The following is a 16,618-nucleotide window of genomic DNA, read 5'->3' as shown; positions in this document are numbered from 1 at the left end:
GCTCCCGGCTGATCCTATCGCGCTTGAAAGTGTAAAATATTTCGTTTGCTCCAACAGCACAGGACACACTTGCACACTTTGTTTCCCCGTGTTGCCCGTTTTAGGGCCAACAGATCGCATTAGGGATATTCGAATATAATAGACAAGAGAGAGCGTGTAATAAGCAACCTATCCTGACTATGTTGGCAAATCTAAGTGCCTCGCCTCCGCAAATGCGACGGAACAACATCTCAATGGTCGTGCATTAGTGGTTTCTAATTTTAATTAAGTTACTTTTGGTATCTTTGGGGCCGCCTGTAAATGAACGTGCGGGACTCTTTTAATTTTTAAATTCCCCTTCGTAAGGTACCCATGAGGCACTCTTTGAACCCTTCAAAATAATTATGTAAGGTTGGCCCTAACCACTCTTCTCATGTTAAACGGGAGAAAACTCACAGTTTGGTGAAAAATAGTGTTGAGGAAGAGCGGTAGTGTTTTAGCATCAAATCTATTCTAAAGATTGTTCTTTCAACAAGTACTAACTGTAAATGGCTACAGACGCACCAGAATAAGAAAAAGAAAGAAAAGAAAAGAAAAGGCAAGACAAGAAAAGACAAGAAAAGAAAAGGAAAGAAACGAAAAGAAAGGAATAAAAATCGAACAGTTCGGAACTTCTTTTCTCCCTACAGTTCATAAAAATTTTGAACATTTTTTTAGAGGTCTGAATTTCCAAATGTCATTTTTTTTTCTTCTCAAGAAGGCTTTTTGCACCCCCTTCTACCCTTAGTCACCTCTGAATCTTCCCCTCCGCAAGGTACCGTGCGTAATCAATGGACGGTCCTTTTCATAATGGACCACTAGACATGGTGCGAGTTTGAGTATTCTGACACATCATACTCATCAAAATTTCACCTAAAACAAGATTTGCGTAACGAAAATAACTGTTTTTGATACGTAAATTCAAAACTCCCGCCCATAAAAAAAAAATTGGCCTCCGGCCAATTCATGCGCGGCGCTTCGCGCCGGCATTTGGGGGGCTTCGCCCCCCCATCCGCTTAGCGGATTGGTGCGGGGACCGCACGGGACTTTCTCGCTCGAGCCGGCGCTTCGCGCCGGCATAGACACTTTTACTGGAATATTTAGAAAAATACTGCCAATTTTACAAAATCATAAAGTTTGATTGGAATTTTGATCACAGGATAATAGTTATGAAATTTTTATTCAAACCACTGAACTTTATTGTAAATGTCTTCGCGATATGTGATGAATTCATATATTCGGACTCGACTTGTTGATTTTATGAGGCATCTTCAATTAAATATGTAATTGATTAACAAAGTCTCCTGTCAAAGATGGCGATCCGTAAAAATCTTAGCTTTTCTACGATTCATTAGGATCCATTAGATTCATTGACATCATACTTCAGATACGATTTTATATTATAATCTCTCCTTAAGCACGGTCAAAAGCCATCAAATATCTACTCGAATGGGTAGAATGACTATTCGATGTTCAAATAGTCTTAAAACTAAACGGTTTTCGCTTAGCATCTCCCAAATTTTAAATTTGGCGGGCGAATCTACCTGCTGGAAGGTTCACCACACGCCCGCCAGGAGCGCCATCTCCTTACCGCGTATCCCTGTAATTCAAAGCGAAAACAATAGAGAGCGCTGAGAGCGGCATCTCCTTGCTGCTGTCGACAAACGTCAACAAACCTCGGCGGGTTCTAACAATTTATAACCTCCTTTATTAAGTAACAAGCATTAAATCAGTCATTTGTGCCGTATTATTATATTATATTTGTGCTTAGTACCTCGTAAAAAGGAACCGCGAAAGATGGAATCTGCCGGGATTCTAAATTCATTAACAACAAACATATTAGTATTTAATAAAGATGTAAGTGTCAGTTCTTGCGTCAGCTTGATGACTCATAGTAACTATATACCTATTGTAAGTACCTACCTAATTAGTTGTCTAATTTTGATTGGTGTATACCTACGGAGTAATTTTGGAAATAGTATATGATGCATTATATAATGCATTTGAATTCCTAGGTTTCACCTGACTCAAAGCGTTTGCTGCTATTATCTAGAAGCGTTCCGACTCATTTATCAGAGAATTGAGCGTTTCCTATCGGTCCCTCTGCAATTATGAGATTAGTCCAAGAATCCTTTAGGAACTTAAATTAATGACTCAGATGGTGCTTTTGAGCCAACTTTCAAAGAATTAAAGGCATTTTTTCAAAATCTACAGTCCATGAGCTCTCCGTGTGACCGAAGTGCTCTCCTCGCTATATGAACGCGTAACCCTTCAATTTTTAGTTTAGTCCAAAGACCTCATAGGAACTTACATTATTGAACCAGGTGGTGCTCTTATGCCAACTTTCGAAGAAATGAAAGGCATTTTTTTTTCAAATTTACAGTCTTTGAAAATGAGTTGTTTGTGTGATGTCGCGGAGCAAAGTGCCCTACTTTTGGGCCTCGTAATCCCTTGAATTTTGAGTTTAGTCCAAAGATCTTTTAGGAACTTAAATTAATGACCCAGGTGATGTGCTTGATGCCCACTTTTAAAGAATTAAAGGCATTTTTCAAAATTTACGGTCCCTCAAAATGAGCTTTCCGTGTGATATTGCTGAAAATGGACCTTAAACCCAATTTGACCCTAGCCCCCCCAAATTTTAGCGTACTCCAAAATCGTTGGACGTGCATAAGGAGACCATAAATATGGTGTTCTGTGAAAATTTTGAATGAAATCGAACAGATAGATTCTGAGATATCGCTGTAGACAGATTTGGGGGACGTCGGACGGACGGACACACATTTTTTCAAGTATGGTTATTTTGACTCCTGGGACCTTAAAACGTCTAGAAATGATGAAATTTCAACTTTTTTTTCTTTTTTTTTTTTCTTGGAGGATGACAATACTTCCTCTCTACCCTAGGGGAGCGAGAAAGTAAAAAACAAAAATTCACAAGAGCGCGCACTGAACGATACCGTAACAGCCTTGCGGTATGAAAATATGGCAACCTCGACCTCAGTGCTTCGGCTCAGCTGTTGAAAATTTTTAACACTTTAAACAATATAAGGTGGGGAAGGAGCATCGTTTGATTCAGAAGCCTACAAAAATCGACGAATTACGCAATTTGTTTCAACTAAACTGGTTTTTTTTTGTGTGTGAGGGGGAATTAAAAATTCCTGGAACCGATGTTTTAAAACGTTAATATCTTCTTTCGGAGTAAATTTCAGCTATATACACTGCGCAGATCATGTTCTACGTGAAATTTTGAAGAGCGTTCATGTATCAGAATGTTTAAATTTGCGCCTTGTCCAGTAGTCTCTCGCTGGACATAAGATCTACATTCTTGTCGTAGCGTTAAAGTCTCCGAGTTAAGCCGCACGGCGCGGCGCGCAGCGCAACTTGCGCATGGTGTGCGTCTCGATAGGAGCAAGAAAAGTCAGAGCGCCTTCAAGTTTTTTTTTTATGCAACACGCGCATCCATAGAACACGAATAGTTTCATCGAGGCGCTCTCATAAACTTCGCTTCCTTGCGCGCATTCATCAGCTGTAAAACTAAGAGAAACGGAGTGTGATTCGATGATGAATGTGCAATTACCGAACCATGTATCTAGATTTGCGACGACGCAAATCTTCCGTCATATTTTACTTTCACTAAAAAAAAGGTTACGGGCTTTATAGATATACCGTCCGTTCCGGGCTCAGATCCCAAAAGTTCCGGGTGTTGGAGCCGTAGCTTCGATTGCTCCAGGTGCTATGCCTTGAACTTTTGGCCCCTAAGCCCGGAACGCAGACGGTACGTATATATAACCCGTGAGTACGGCTTCAATGGCCGGAGTTTTTTTTCAATGTTCCAAAGAAGGCGTGATCATCGTTTTTGCGTAACACATCGTTTGTTTTTTTTTTTTCGTTTTTTTGACAGTATTTTCTTAAAATTTTTCTCAAAATGTAGAGCAGTATTTTCATGAAAAAATGAAGACGAGTGAAAATTTTCAAACAGAAAAATTTACTGTCTCAGAGGTCTGTGCGATCTGGTTTCTTCGCGACTGCTGTGGTTACGAAGCTCCGGCGGTGCGCACAGTGCAACATGAACATGGTAGTTGCGGGCAAAAACGGTGCGAGAGAGGTAAACCATAGCGCCTTCAATTTTTTTCATGCAACACGCGCATCCATGGGACACGAATAGTTGCATCCAGGCGCTGTGATGAACTTAGCCTCTTTCCACACATCCATCGGCTGTAAAACAATGGGAAACAGAAAATGATTCGATGGTAAGCGTGACATTTACAAACCACGTATATCCATTTGCGACGTTACAAATCTTCTGTCATATTTTACTTTCCAAAGGAGGCCTGATCATAGTTTTTGCTCAACATAAACATAGTTTGCTCGATTATCTTTCGCCGCTTCAAAGACCGCACTACTGCCGTGCTGAGGAAGAACGCCGTATGAACATTCGAATGTTGCCAAATTTCCTCGCAGAATGAACCCGCGAGACGCGATTTTCCTCCCTTTTGAAGAAAATTATGAATGTTTGTCTTTGAAATTTTAAGAGTTTTTAGATCAAATCACGAACAAAACCCTCAGTAAAATTGGAAGAAAAATGTTCACAAATCTCCCGAAAATTCATCATTTGTTTAAGAAGAATTGGCAAGATGGCTCATACGGCGTTTTTCCTTAGCTTAGCAGACTAGAGGTCCCTAATGTGTTATTTTCGCCGCAGCTGTGAAAATCTAGACTTTTTTCAGTTTTCGAGCCAACTTCAGTCCTCTCGTCCTCTCTCGCTAATGTTCATTAAATATATTTTCTATATCTATTAATTTTAATATTCTTAAGTGTTGTTTAATTAGTATAGTACTTGAATATTATTAAATATATTCTTCTATCTCGCTACTTACATTTTTTTTCAAGGAAAAAGAAATCAGAATGTACATCTGCTCTCCGACTTACTTTCAGCTGCACTTATGAATGATGCTTTTTGCGAAGCTGCCAAAAAGACAGATATATGTGAAAGAGGGCAATGGACTAGGAGAAGCGAAAGAAGAGCCGGGATGTATGGGACCCAGATGAGAGGATAAGTAGAGCGAGGTGGGGATTTGATAGAGCACCTGAGAATATTATTCGCGCGCTTGCATCTCGCCTGCGCTTGCCCGCGCCGGTTATTTAAACTCCCTTCGACACATGCGTGATCCGTGAACATAATTTTTGAAGCCTTCATATTTTTCAGAAAATCGAATTGGGTTTTGGTCGGAGAAGAGCCTCGCCGACACACACACGCGCGCACCCTCACACGTACACACGAGCGGCAACGGCCACATTTTAATTACGTTCGCACACCTCGCTCAATTCCTCTCAACGCGCGAAAACAATAAATTTGAATTGGCGCGCGTGCGGGCGGGTGCGAGGCCGGGATAATACGAAAAAAAGGAAAATGAATAGGGACTGGCAGTTCAAAGGTGCTGGAAGGGTGCTCAAATGCGTTGTTTGGGCGCGGAAAAGGGGTCGCAGACCAAGCCAAGAGTACCGCGCTGCCAAATCCCACATTTTCCTCCATCTGCCTCACAAAGAACCACTTAACTCCCATGTATCAGTGGCGTGGCGTGAATTGCGATGTATCGATTGTTCTGCCATTTAAACCTATGGTAAAGAATCGATTATTAAGGAGTTCGCTGCGAACACCCTGTTTATCGACCCTTTTCCATAGGATTAAATGGCAGAACAATCGATACATCGCAAAGCACGCCAGGCCACTGACATGTATGATTCCTATGCTGCCGTGCTAAGGAAGAACGCCGTATGAACATTCGAGAGTTGCCAAATCGCCCCGGATAAAACAAGCATTTTTGAAAAAGATTATGCGTAGTTTTTTTGAAATTTCCAGACATTTCAGACAAAATTGCGAACAAAATTGTTTGAAAAATTGAAGAAAAACATTCACAATTTCCCCGGTAAATTAGGTTTTTATTGAAGAAAATGTGGCAACGTCTGAAGGTTCATACGGCGCTCTTCCTCAGCACGGCAATGTGGATCGTCGGTTTTGCAGTTTCGCGTCTAAATATGTATGTTATCCGGTGAAGCTTGGCAACCTGGATTTGCTGACGGACGAGTTTACGGTGCACAGGGCATAGAGCACAAGGCATAAGGCATAAGGCATTGAGTTCTGCTTATGGTTGATAGCGGTGCAGCGAGAGTATGTTTATTAGGACTTCCCAGCAGGACGGACTTTACACTTTGGGCAAGCTTTAATTTAAATTATGACGTAACGTAAATCGCAGACCGCGGCACGGTTCTGTTGTGCGGTATTCGCTTTTGCGTCGGGATTGGAACCCCGGCCATCAGTCCTTCACCTTCAACGCTTCTTTTTGGAATTCAAATCCTTCGTTTCGGTTCCTCTTCTGAGCTAACGCTCAAATCAAAGTTTTCGCTGGAAAAAAGTCGCTTGGATCTAGAGTCTAGACTCTTGAAAACAATGACAAAAAAATGTTCTTGATTCAGTCGGAGTTTTGTTTGAATCCAAAGGCAATCTGCTTAAATTAAGCGGTTTAGTTCTCGATTACAGCAAAAATCCGATTAAATCATGAGTATTTTTTTTGGGTCAATGTTTTTAGGAGTCCGAACTTTAGATCCAGGCGATTTTTTTCTCCAGTGTTCCAAATCGGAAAAAGGATGCATCTTTATTTTTATAAGACCCAAAACACTAAAAGTGCGGCACGAATTGCTTGTAACAAGCTGGTAAAATAGTGCTAGGTCCACACTATTTTGCGGGGAAAGCAAGGCCAAAAAGTCAAAAAGTTTCAATCATGCGGGGAAAGCAAGGCCAAAAAGTCAAAAAGTTTCAATCAGAGTAAAACAAGTTTTCAAATTAGAGTGAAAAAATTGAGCTCGAATGAGTATCATCACTAGACTGAGGGGAAAGAGTGTTCAGCTCAGGCAGATCGATGCATTAAAATACCAGGCTGGGGTCACGCCGCAAGTTCCATAATATTTTGCGTCTTTTTAGATCTCATCATTAAATCACACTCCTCAGTCTTTTCATAAGTTTCCTGTGTATGTTATAAGAAGATACATGGAATATTTCAAGGGAAGAAAAAAAATAAAAAAAATTAGCGGCTGGACAATTTTTATCAAAACAAAAGGTAAATGCGTTAGGTAGACTTGTATGGAAGCGGGTTGATGGCAAACTTTTATCGGAGCAAAATAAGGGTTGCTCCCGGAGGAACATTGCAGGAACGTCACTTTCCTCACGAAAGAACGTAACTACATTTCGATGTTGCCAAATGTGCCCTGGAAAATTGAATTTCTACCCGAAAAATCTTGGACATTACTAGGTGAGAATTTTACTGATTTTTCTTCTGATCTTAATCAAAAATCAAAAGAAAAAAATTTATGAAAATTGCACGCGTGCATGCCTGTGAACAATTTAATTGTTTGAGTCAATTTTGCAAACCTCGAAATGTACTTACGTTCCTTCGTCCAGGAAGCGACGAGATAAGTCTGGAAAAGTCTGCACTGGAAAAAAAAGTCGCTTGGATCTAGAGTCCAGACTTTCAATAACACTGACAAGAAAAAATACTCTTGATTCAATCCGATTTTCCTTGAATCGAAGAGCGGAGTTTCTTCATTTAGGCGGATTTATTTTTGATTCAAGCAAAAATTCCGATTGAATCGAGAGTATTTTTTCTTGTTAATGATTTTTAAGAGTCTGGACTCTAGATCCAAGCGAATTTTTTTCCAGCGTGACTTTTACTTCTAACTTCGAGAGTACCTTTAACATTCAACAAGATTCAAAGGAATAGAGAGCAAAATGCTCGCGTGTCCTCATAGAGGGGCTTTGTTGCGGGGTGCCATATGCTATGTTGGACATGCGAAAGATTCCACAATCACAGCGAGCGCAGCGCGTTATGATTCATGCGCAATGAGAAATGCAAGCCGGAACTGGATGAGGAACGGTATTTTAAAGATGATCGCTGTCAAGCTGCAGAAAGCGTACAAGCCCTGGCTCATCAATAAAACAGACTCATCAAACCTAGGAAAAAAACAACGACATGCCGGAGTTGCCTAACAGAACAGGCACTAGCGCGCAGGAGGCATAAATCAAGGCGCGCACTAAGAGGCGAAATGACAAAAAGCGGTTTCAATTACATGAAAATCAGAGCAGCTTTGGCGTCAATCCAGTTTTCTATGGATGTTCCTCGGCAGGGGAGGCGGGGGTCGCGGTCAATCCTGCATCGAACGAAATTTATGCTGGCTGAGCAGATTCAAGAGGACTCTGATCTTGGATTGTTCGAGCCAAAGTGCTGTATTTTTAGATAATAATATTAAACCTAATCCGGTATTTAGAACTTACTTGCGATGCAAGCGAGAGTCATCCGCCCATTGGTGTCACATCTTTTCATCTTATAAAATCAACACCGGGGGAAAAATTAAATCTACACGTTCAGACATAAATTTAAAGAAAAAAATCCTAGGATCTTCATTTACATGCAAACATTTAATTTGATTATGATGTCCAAAATGCTATGAGAAACTTTGATTAGAAACTGGCCGACTTAAGGTACACATTCCTAACGTTGCGTTAAAGTCTCCAAGTTACTAATTTCAGACGATGGATCTGTTCGTCATCTCACGAGGACCGTTCACGTATCAAGTAAATCGTTTTGACCGAATTTGCGACCCTTTTTACCTATCTTTGTAGAAGTCCCGTGAGGATACCTCTCAGCCCTTTTTTGAATTACGTAAAACGGGCTTTTTACTCCCCGCCCTCTCAAATTTTTCAGAAAACTGCAAAAAGTTCAAAAATAATAGCTAAAAATTAATTTTTCTCGGAAAATATTTTTCCATGAAAGAGGATGGCTTACGTGAGAATACTTACGGGCCAACTCCCCCCATCGAAATTACCTCGAAAGGAATGCTAAGGCCTCCCTTCTCTCCCCCGTAGCTTACGTAATACTTGAATAGTCCCAAAATCATGAACAAGCTTTCTACTTACGATCGTTCAAACTGAGGTCATTTTTGATCGCGGTTAACATTATTTTACTGTGAGGGTTTCTTCGGCAAAACAATCAAGCAAAAAAAGTATAGGAGTAATTTTGTTGTTAATATTTTTATGTGAGAGATGGTATTATATTACGGCAGCCTTTTTCAGTTCCGGGTGGAGTTGTGGAGTTGCTACTGTCCAGCGTGAAATTAAGTTTGTGTAAAAACTAAAAAAGTTGCAAATTCTTTACACAGGAAAGTGAAATTTGGAGGGAATTTTAGACTTTTGCGATTTATTCATAGTGAAATTAGAGAATTTTTCGTTGAAAAGTAACATATTTTTTCGCTGCAGCCCAAATTTCCGGTAGGTCCAAATTAAAAACGCATTCCTGCAAAGAAGTTTCGAACTTTTTGTCATGTAAGCTGCTCATACACAAAATTTTGCAAAAGAAACTGGCATAAATGAGTATCAAATCATATTATTACCCCACACATTACATTACCTTCCAATTGTCCTTAAAGATTCAGTCAGTGCTTCAGTTCATACTTAGTATAGCGTATTTTATAATACATTGTTCGTGTGATTTTACATGAGAAGCAACATCGCAGGATGTGAGATGCAACCAGTAATTTAATTCTGCACTGAACTCTCTGTTTTTTTAGTTTTATTTCTTTCTTACGCTCAACTCCCTCATACTTGTACGTGTTCAAATTTTCCCATTTGCTGACAAACGCTGCATCAAAGCAAATTCTCGCTCAAGTTTTATCTTCTGAAAAAACCCAACCAACGGTGTTTTTTTTTAAATTTGCGATAAAATTTCACTGATAAATCAGAGATAATAAAAAAAAATTTCAAGGAAATGTCTCCGTAAGTTTTCTTTCAATGAAATAAAACATAATTGAAGATGTTTAAAAATTCAAATCAGTTGCGTGACGTGTTTTATGATATATCGATTGATCTGACATCTAAACCTATGGAAAATGATCAATAAACAGGGTGTTCGCAACGAACACCTCAATAATCAATTTTTTACCACAGCTTCAAATGGGGAAATATCGATAATCGACCATTCACGACTCGCCACTGTTTTAAATTAAGGTACGAATTTTTCGACTGTAACCATCAATAATATTTATCAACTGAGGGTACGTTAAAAAATTTTGTAATTTTTGTCCTTCAAAATGATTTTTTCGCGCTGAGATACATTTTATTGTTTTTAAACTGGACCTGGGTTTCTCTCACTAGTCTTTAATCCTTCCATTGGCAGCTTTTAGGAATTAAATTGGACAAGCGTGAGATCTCGTTCCTTTGAAATGACCGATACCAACGACATATTATTGATGACTGTTGATAACTACATCTCCTAAATGCAGGTGGAAAATTATGCAACAAATTGGCTCACGCCATGTACAAGGATGGCTGGTACTAGTTTCTAGATTCCTGATTTTATATGATCCCAATGAGACTAGATTCATGTCAGTGTTGGTCATACATCTGGCTAGTCTAGCTACACTTACCAACCATGTGATCAGCACCGTTTGAAGCACAGTAATGATCACAATATTTCGTGAGGATCATATTCATGGTGAAACTACAGAAATGCGTATATTGGTTCGTGGCGTTGTAGACTTCCTGTCATCCTTCATTTTTTACATGAAAAACTAATGAACGTCATTTCTCGAGAACTTTGGTGATTTTTTTGCTCCATCTGAGGAGAATTTTGAGAAAATTGCATGACATCATTAAGGGTAGGTCTCCTTTTAAAAATAAAATAGGCGTGGAGATTTTGAAAAACGGCAATTGATTTATGGATTTTTGCAGTTTCACCTTCGTTTCTGTATTCCTATAAATATACGCAGTCTGATTTTCTGGGTTTTTTCAAATTCCTCATGGAAGCGCTATGACACTGTAATGAATAAAAAAATTGCAAATCTAACCTTAAAATTATAAAAATGGAGAGGTTTTTTCATAATCCTGCAAGATCGTCGGTTTGCAGACACTGTTACTTTGTTACCGAATTGTAAATTGTCTGTTTTATTATTTGACGAATTATGTAAGACCGGAGTGACTGCAACCGAATGATGTGGCATCTTCGCTGGCTGGAAGTGAAATAAAAGATGGCTGGCTTGGTGCGAATAATGCGCAGGGAAGAATACAGCCCCTGAAAGAGGTGAATTGATCGCAGGGCGACAGTGTGTCGCTCTATAAAAATATTTTCCGAATGCCAAATCACTCGAGATTCCTGGAGCCTCGCATTGATTCCGTGGCGAGCAGACGCTGATGAGCCAAACGAAATCATGCCAAGATCCTAGTCTGAGGATCACGCGGGCTCGCGAGACCTAAAAATGAAGCCAGCCAAATATTGATCCGAGTAAATAAGATGATGACATTTCCAACTCAGAAAGTCAGAGCGAGCACCCAACGGCTTCTCACTTGGTAATATGGGCATGGATAAATTCCTCGCTCCGATATAATTTCTCGAGTTCTTCTTCATACTGGAAAGTTGAAGCTGGAAGAGATACTTATTCATTTGACAGTCCGAGTTCTTGAATTAGTTGTGAGTTATTTTGTTCTCATTAACTATTATTATTTTCTTTTCACGAATACTTCCTTACTTTTAACCAAAGGGACGCCCGGTGAAAGATGCCGACAGGGCGTTTTAGAAGGAATGAGGGATTTCCAACTCCCTGAAGGGCTTTGGGAGGGTAGGGTACTTCGGCGGCTTGGTGTCGCAGAGCGTGAGAGAGCACTTTGAAAGCAGCTTTTAAGTATGTATTACTTTCCTCTTTGTTATGTCTACCGTTTTCTTTAAAGGACTAAACTTTTGGTCGTTTTTAGTAGGTGTCAACTGATTCTTTGTTAATTCAACAGAAGTTTTTCCGTATTTCGTTTCTTAACCATTTAGTGGGATTGCAAGAAAGATTTTGGGAAAAATTATGTATTCTTGAGGAAGTACAAGTATATTTTTTGTGTGTATATTTTGACTGCGTGCATTTGCTCCATTCAATGCTTAGCTCAAATCAGCTACGTTTTAAAAAATTCGATTTTTTGATAAATATGCTTCCGCCAACAAATTATTCTGTTCTTTTTCCTTTTCTCCGCTTAAGAAGAATATTTTCTCAAGTTGGCGTTCTTTTCTAGGCATCGACGGTGAAGTTGCAAATATGCATATCTATGCAAAAATCGGTCGGTATCGTGTTTCAAAATCTCCGCTCCTACTTTTTTTTTTGAAAGGAAACCAAAAAGGCAAAAACATAAGCATGCCTTGAAATTTTCATAGAATATTCTTCACATAGAAGAGAAAAACTTCGGAGTTTTCAAGAAATGGCGTTTAGTACTTTTTGATGTAGGAAATAAAATATGACAGGAAGTTTGCAACCCCTCAAAACGAGATTCACACTTCTGCAGTTTTACCATCGACATATTTCTGTCGTCCTTCTTCGAAATGTTCCTTCCAACTTTAACACCAAAATTATTATGGAAATCCAATTTCATGTTTGGTGTCGTGATTAATCTGCATTCTGTGATCAGTGCGTTTGGCTCTACAACAGATCAGAGGACTGCGCAAGGCGTTAGCATACAAACATGAAACCATGCCCATATCCGGGGATGTTCACAGTGGCCAAACTGTTGGCCAACAATTGAAAATCCCATAGGATTTTTCTCCTGGGAGATAAGGCCCCTTTTTACAGATCCGGTCGCAAATTTTTAAAATCGAAAAAGACGGAAAAATAGTAATTGATAGATGTGGTAAGATAATGGCACATAGATAAGACTTCCCCAGAAAAATTGGAATAAATAAGTGTGCGGGCGCACTCGTGTCACAACATATAAATAGCGCGATGCATATTGCACTCAGCTCACAATCAGAGGCCACACATTCACATGGGCCTCTGTTCGAGGTTGGGTCTCTGATCAGCCTTACTTGGGCCGCTCGGTTCCTAGTGCCTTGGGAGGGCCCCACCGCCACTTAGTCTGCGGATTGAGAGGCGTGTATGACATAACTCCTGACACCCGAACAAAAACGCGGACAGAAAGATGTACCGAAAAGAGATAAATAACAAATAATAATAAATAATAAAAATATAAACACAGTCCGGAGTTCATAATAGACTGGTTTGCTATCAGATATTTTTGGTCCAGTGGTCGTATTGATAGGGGACCCAGCTGTTGGCGAAATACTGTCAAACAAAACTCTCGCGAACGGAATAAGTGACTGGTGAGTCCGACACCCGAATCAGATTCGGGACCGAAGCGGGGGTCCACGCTGTTCTCGAACACAATGAGAGACAGCCACTCCAGGAGTTACAACCCCGTCTCTATTATAAATTTGACTCCTCGTTCAACCCTCAAACGCTATTAGATTATCCCGATTCTCGAAAAAAGCCAAAAAATCGAGCTCCCGACGTGATAAACGCTTCGTCCTCATTCCAATCGGCCATTATGCGATCCCGTCTGTGTGGCTGCACGCTGGAGTATTCTTCGGTGTGTTTGGGTGCGGACTCGACACAACACACAAATATTTTATCACATTTTAGTGGCTCCACCTCGTCTGATCTACTATCTTCCCGTTCTGCTCCAGTGCGCTGCTCGTAAAAAAATCTTCAGAAGAATTCAACGAGGATGAGTTATATTCGGTATCGATATACACTGAATAAGTCAAACAATTCAGTCAACTATCAGATTCTTTTCTCTCAGCCTCCTTGATCCTTTGATTCCAATCTCCTTCAGAAATCCGTGGCAACACTTTTCACCAGAGTTGCCGAATTCGTCGCTCCTCTGACGTAAGGGCGTATCTCAATTTCCGGGTGACCCCTGTTTTCCGTATAAATCTATGCTTTGCGGGGTTCATGTGCAAATGGAGATATGGTCTTATAGACCTTAAAGCAGAGGATCGACGAATTATGTGCCACACACGTTTTCACAGTTATTTTGGGTCCCGGCGACCGCGGTTACTCGGGAAGGAATGCGATGAATCGTATATGATAAAGAGAGATGAAATAGTTCATTTGTTCCTTATGGTCTTGTATGGTAACGCGGTTGGTTTGCACCCTTAAAGTTATGCAACTTTGCATGATTTACTTAATGCAGTTATGAACCTACTTAGTTGATAATGAAGAAGCACCTAATACAAACTAAATACCTTTTATTCCTAAAATTAAAGCAAAATGCAACAAAAACCGGTGAAAACGACCGATGAATTGGCCCTCAATCGATTCTATGCTTGAATAAAAGTGGGCAGTCGCTTGTGGTGCTTTGAGTATGATAGATGAAGGTCAATATAAATGGTGGTGACCGGGGCGAACTTTGTGGGTTCGTGAACCCTTGATACAAACCCTAGACTCATAAGAGTGAATATCTGAAGAATCTTCATGGGTGTGCCAATTTTAGCCTTTTTTTACCGACCTTTCTGTTTTAGAGGAGGGAATTAAAGACTTCAATTCATGAGGATATTTAATAATTATTGAATTAAAATCAGCAATTATAATTGCTGATTTTAAACGATCGAATTGCAAAAATAATTGCGATTTGATGACATAAAACTTTGACTTTTTGCGGCAAAATTTGACAACACCCGGAGTTGCTGGGTTAGGGAAAGAGCAATCCCGCCCCTAAAATCAGTTAGCCATCCCATTGTTGTCAGAATTTGCCTAAAAATCTGAATTTTGTCTACGTTGCAAAAATTGACCAAAATGCCACATTTTCACAGAGACGCCACACCATTATCATTAAGGAATAGACGATATATTTTGAAATATTAACGTTTTTTCACTCATTAGGTATCTTACTTTGACTGTGACAAAGAGTTCCTCGGCGTCGATTCTACTATAATCTTGCGAAGTGGTTATTCAAAGTACGTAGGAGTCACCCCTAAACTACGCGTCGTATGGATTATTCGAAGTTTCTTTGAAAATATTGTCATAATTAATCAAGAGCTTTTTGCAGGAAAAAGTGAAAAATGGGTGGTTTTTGGAAGTGCTCCGAGGAAACTGAAAGGGAGATTCTTAATACTGATGCTTGAGTTTGAGAGTGTTAAGGGCCCGTTCATAAAATACGTAACCCTGAAAATCGGATTTTTAACTCCTTTCCCGCGTAATGCACCCGTGACAGATCTGCACCCCCTGTAAAATACATACAATTTGTTTCACCACCATCCCCTAAAATTATCGTTTTGTGATGAATATTGGGTGAAAAGTTGCCATCGCGTGTTGATATTTTATCTCAAAATTTCGAAAAATTGTTGCATCACGCCCAATCCAGCTTTTCATTACGCATCTAAACACCCCCCTTCCCCCGCAACGTTCTCGGAATGTAGACATGGACTCCTCCTTCCCCTAAAGTGCCACGTATTTCGTTGCTCCTCTGACGCAAGGGCGTAACGTAAGGGCGATCAGGGGCGGATCCAGCAAATTGGTAACATTGTTTTTTCTCCATTTATACCTATGTTAAATAATCGATTCTTGTTGGAGCACTTGGCCCCTTCAAGAATCGATACATTTTCATAGGTTTAAATGGAGAAAAAACAATGTTGCAAATTTGCTGGATCCGCCAGTGAGGGCGATTTCCTCGTGAACTCTGTTCTCCGTATAACTCCACGCTTTTCCTGGCTCAAGCGGAAATAGAGATACGCCCTTAGGTCAGAAGAGCGACGATTTGATGAGGACGAGCACCGAGAGCGGGTGTTGAGCCGCCCGCAAAGTCGTCACGTGCGAATTTCAACGCCTCCAAAGACCGCGGCTGCTTCAGCACATGCGCGGACTTTTATAGTCAACCTGGAAATTTTGAACTTCTTTTACATTTCCTGCCCGGCTCGCTTTAACAGATGTGAATTGAAATCGAACACGCTTCTTTAAGACGAGCTTTTTATCGGCCGCCGAGGCGAGACTTTTGAAAAGCGTCTCAAAAATGTTCGAATTGGCCGAGCGTGGCTCATAAAAGCGCGTCCCGACAGGCCGAACATCCAATCCGTTTCCTGCTTTTATTCCCGTCGAAGGCATTCCATTAATTAAAGTCAAACATGATTTACCTTTATTACTGATGAACGATGACTATTGCTAATCAATCATTTACTCGATCCGGGCATCCCGGCACGGGGAGGATGGCCCGGGACAGTGATTTAGGGCTCATCAACGGAAATGCGTGTCAGGCTGGGCCTCGATCAAAAATTGGCTTTGGATTCGTCAGTTAATAGTATTTCTTTTTATTTCTTCCTCGCGCACTTGACAGTCACCAGATGGCCCGCGCGGAGGCTCGTGTAAGTACTAGGTCCTTAACACTTTATACGCTCATTAGTAAACAAATAAAACAAGGCCCATTCCTGTACCCTTGCGCCTTGTCCAGGGCACAAGAGCGATCCGCATTCGTGTACTACACTTGAAAACGTGCACGCACAAGCCATTTTTCCGGCAAATGGCCCCGGTTCTTCATTTCGTCGTTCCTCTGACGTAAGGGCGTGTCTCGATTCCCGCATGAGCCCCAGAAAGCATTGACTTATATGTAAAATAGGGCTCAAGTGAAATCGAGATACGCCCTCGCGTCAGAGAAGCGACGATTTGAGCCACCTTCTCCACTTCTCCGTTATTTCCCAATAGATTCTCCCGGGCCTGTAACACCTTCAGCTTCGCACCCTCGGCGCTTTCTCAGGCC

At 40.6% G+C, this 16,618-nt stretch overlaps 1 protein-coding gene across 1 annotated transcript in view; it reads left to right on the top strand.

Moving 5' to 3' along the window:
• Positions 1 to 15,960, top strand: part of LOC109029709 (uncharacterized) — a 42,939-nt gene extending 26,979 nt beyond the window's left edge. Inside the window, exon 8 of the mRNA XM_072297409.1 lies at positions 15,950 to 15,960. The gene's annotated coding sequence lies outside the window, so the exon portion shown is untranslated. The remainder of the gene's footprint in view (positions 1 to 15,949) is intronic.
• The last annotated feature ends 658 nt before the right edge of the window (positions 15,961 to 16,618 follow it).

Source organism: Bemisia tabaci, chromosome 2, assembly GCF_918797505.1.
Source record: "Bemisia tabaci chromosome 2, PGI_BMITA_v3".
Classification (NCBI taxonomy): Eukaryota; Metazoa; Arthropoda; class Insecta; order Hemiptera; family Aleyrodidae; genus Bemisia; species Bemisia tabaci.
This window is presented reverse-complemented; position numbering and strand designations above follow the sequence as displayed.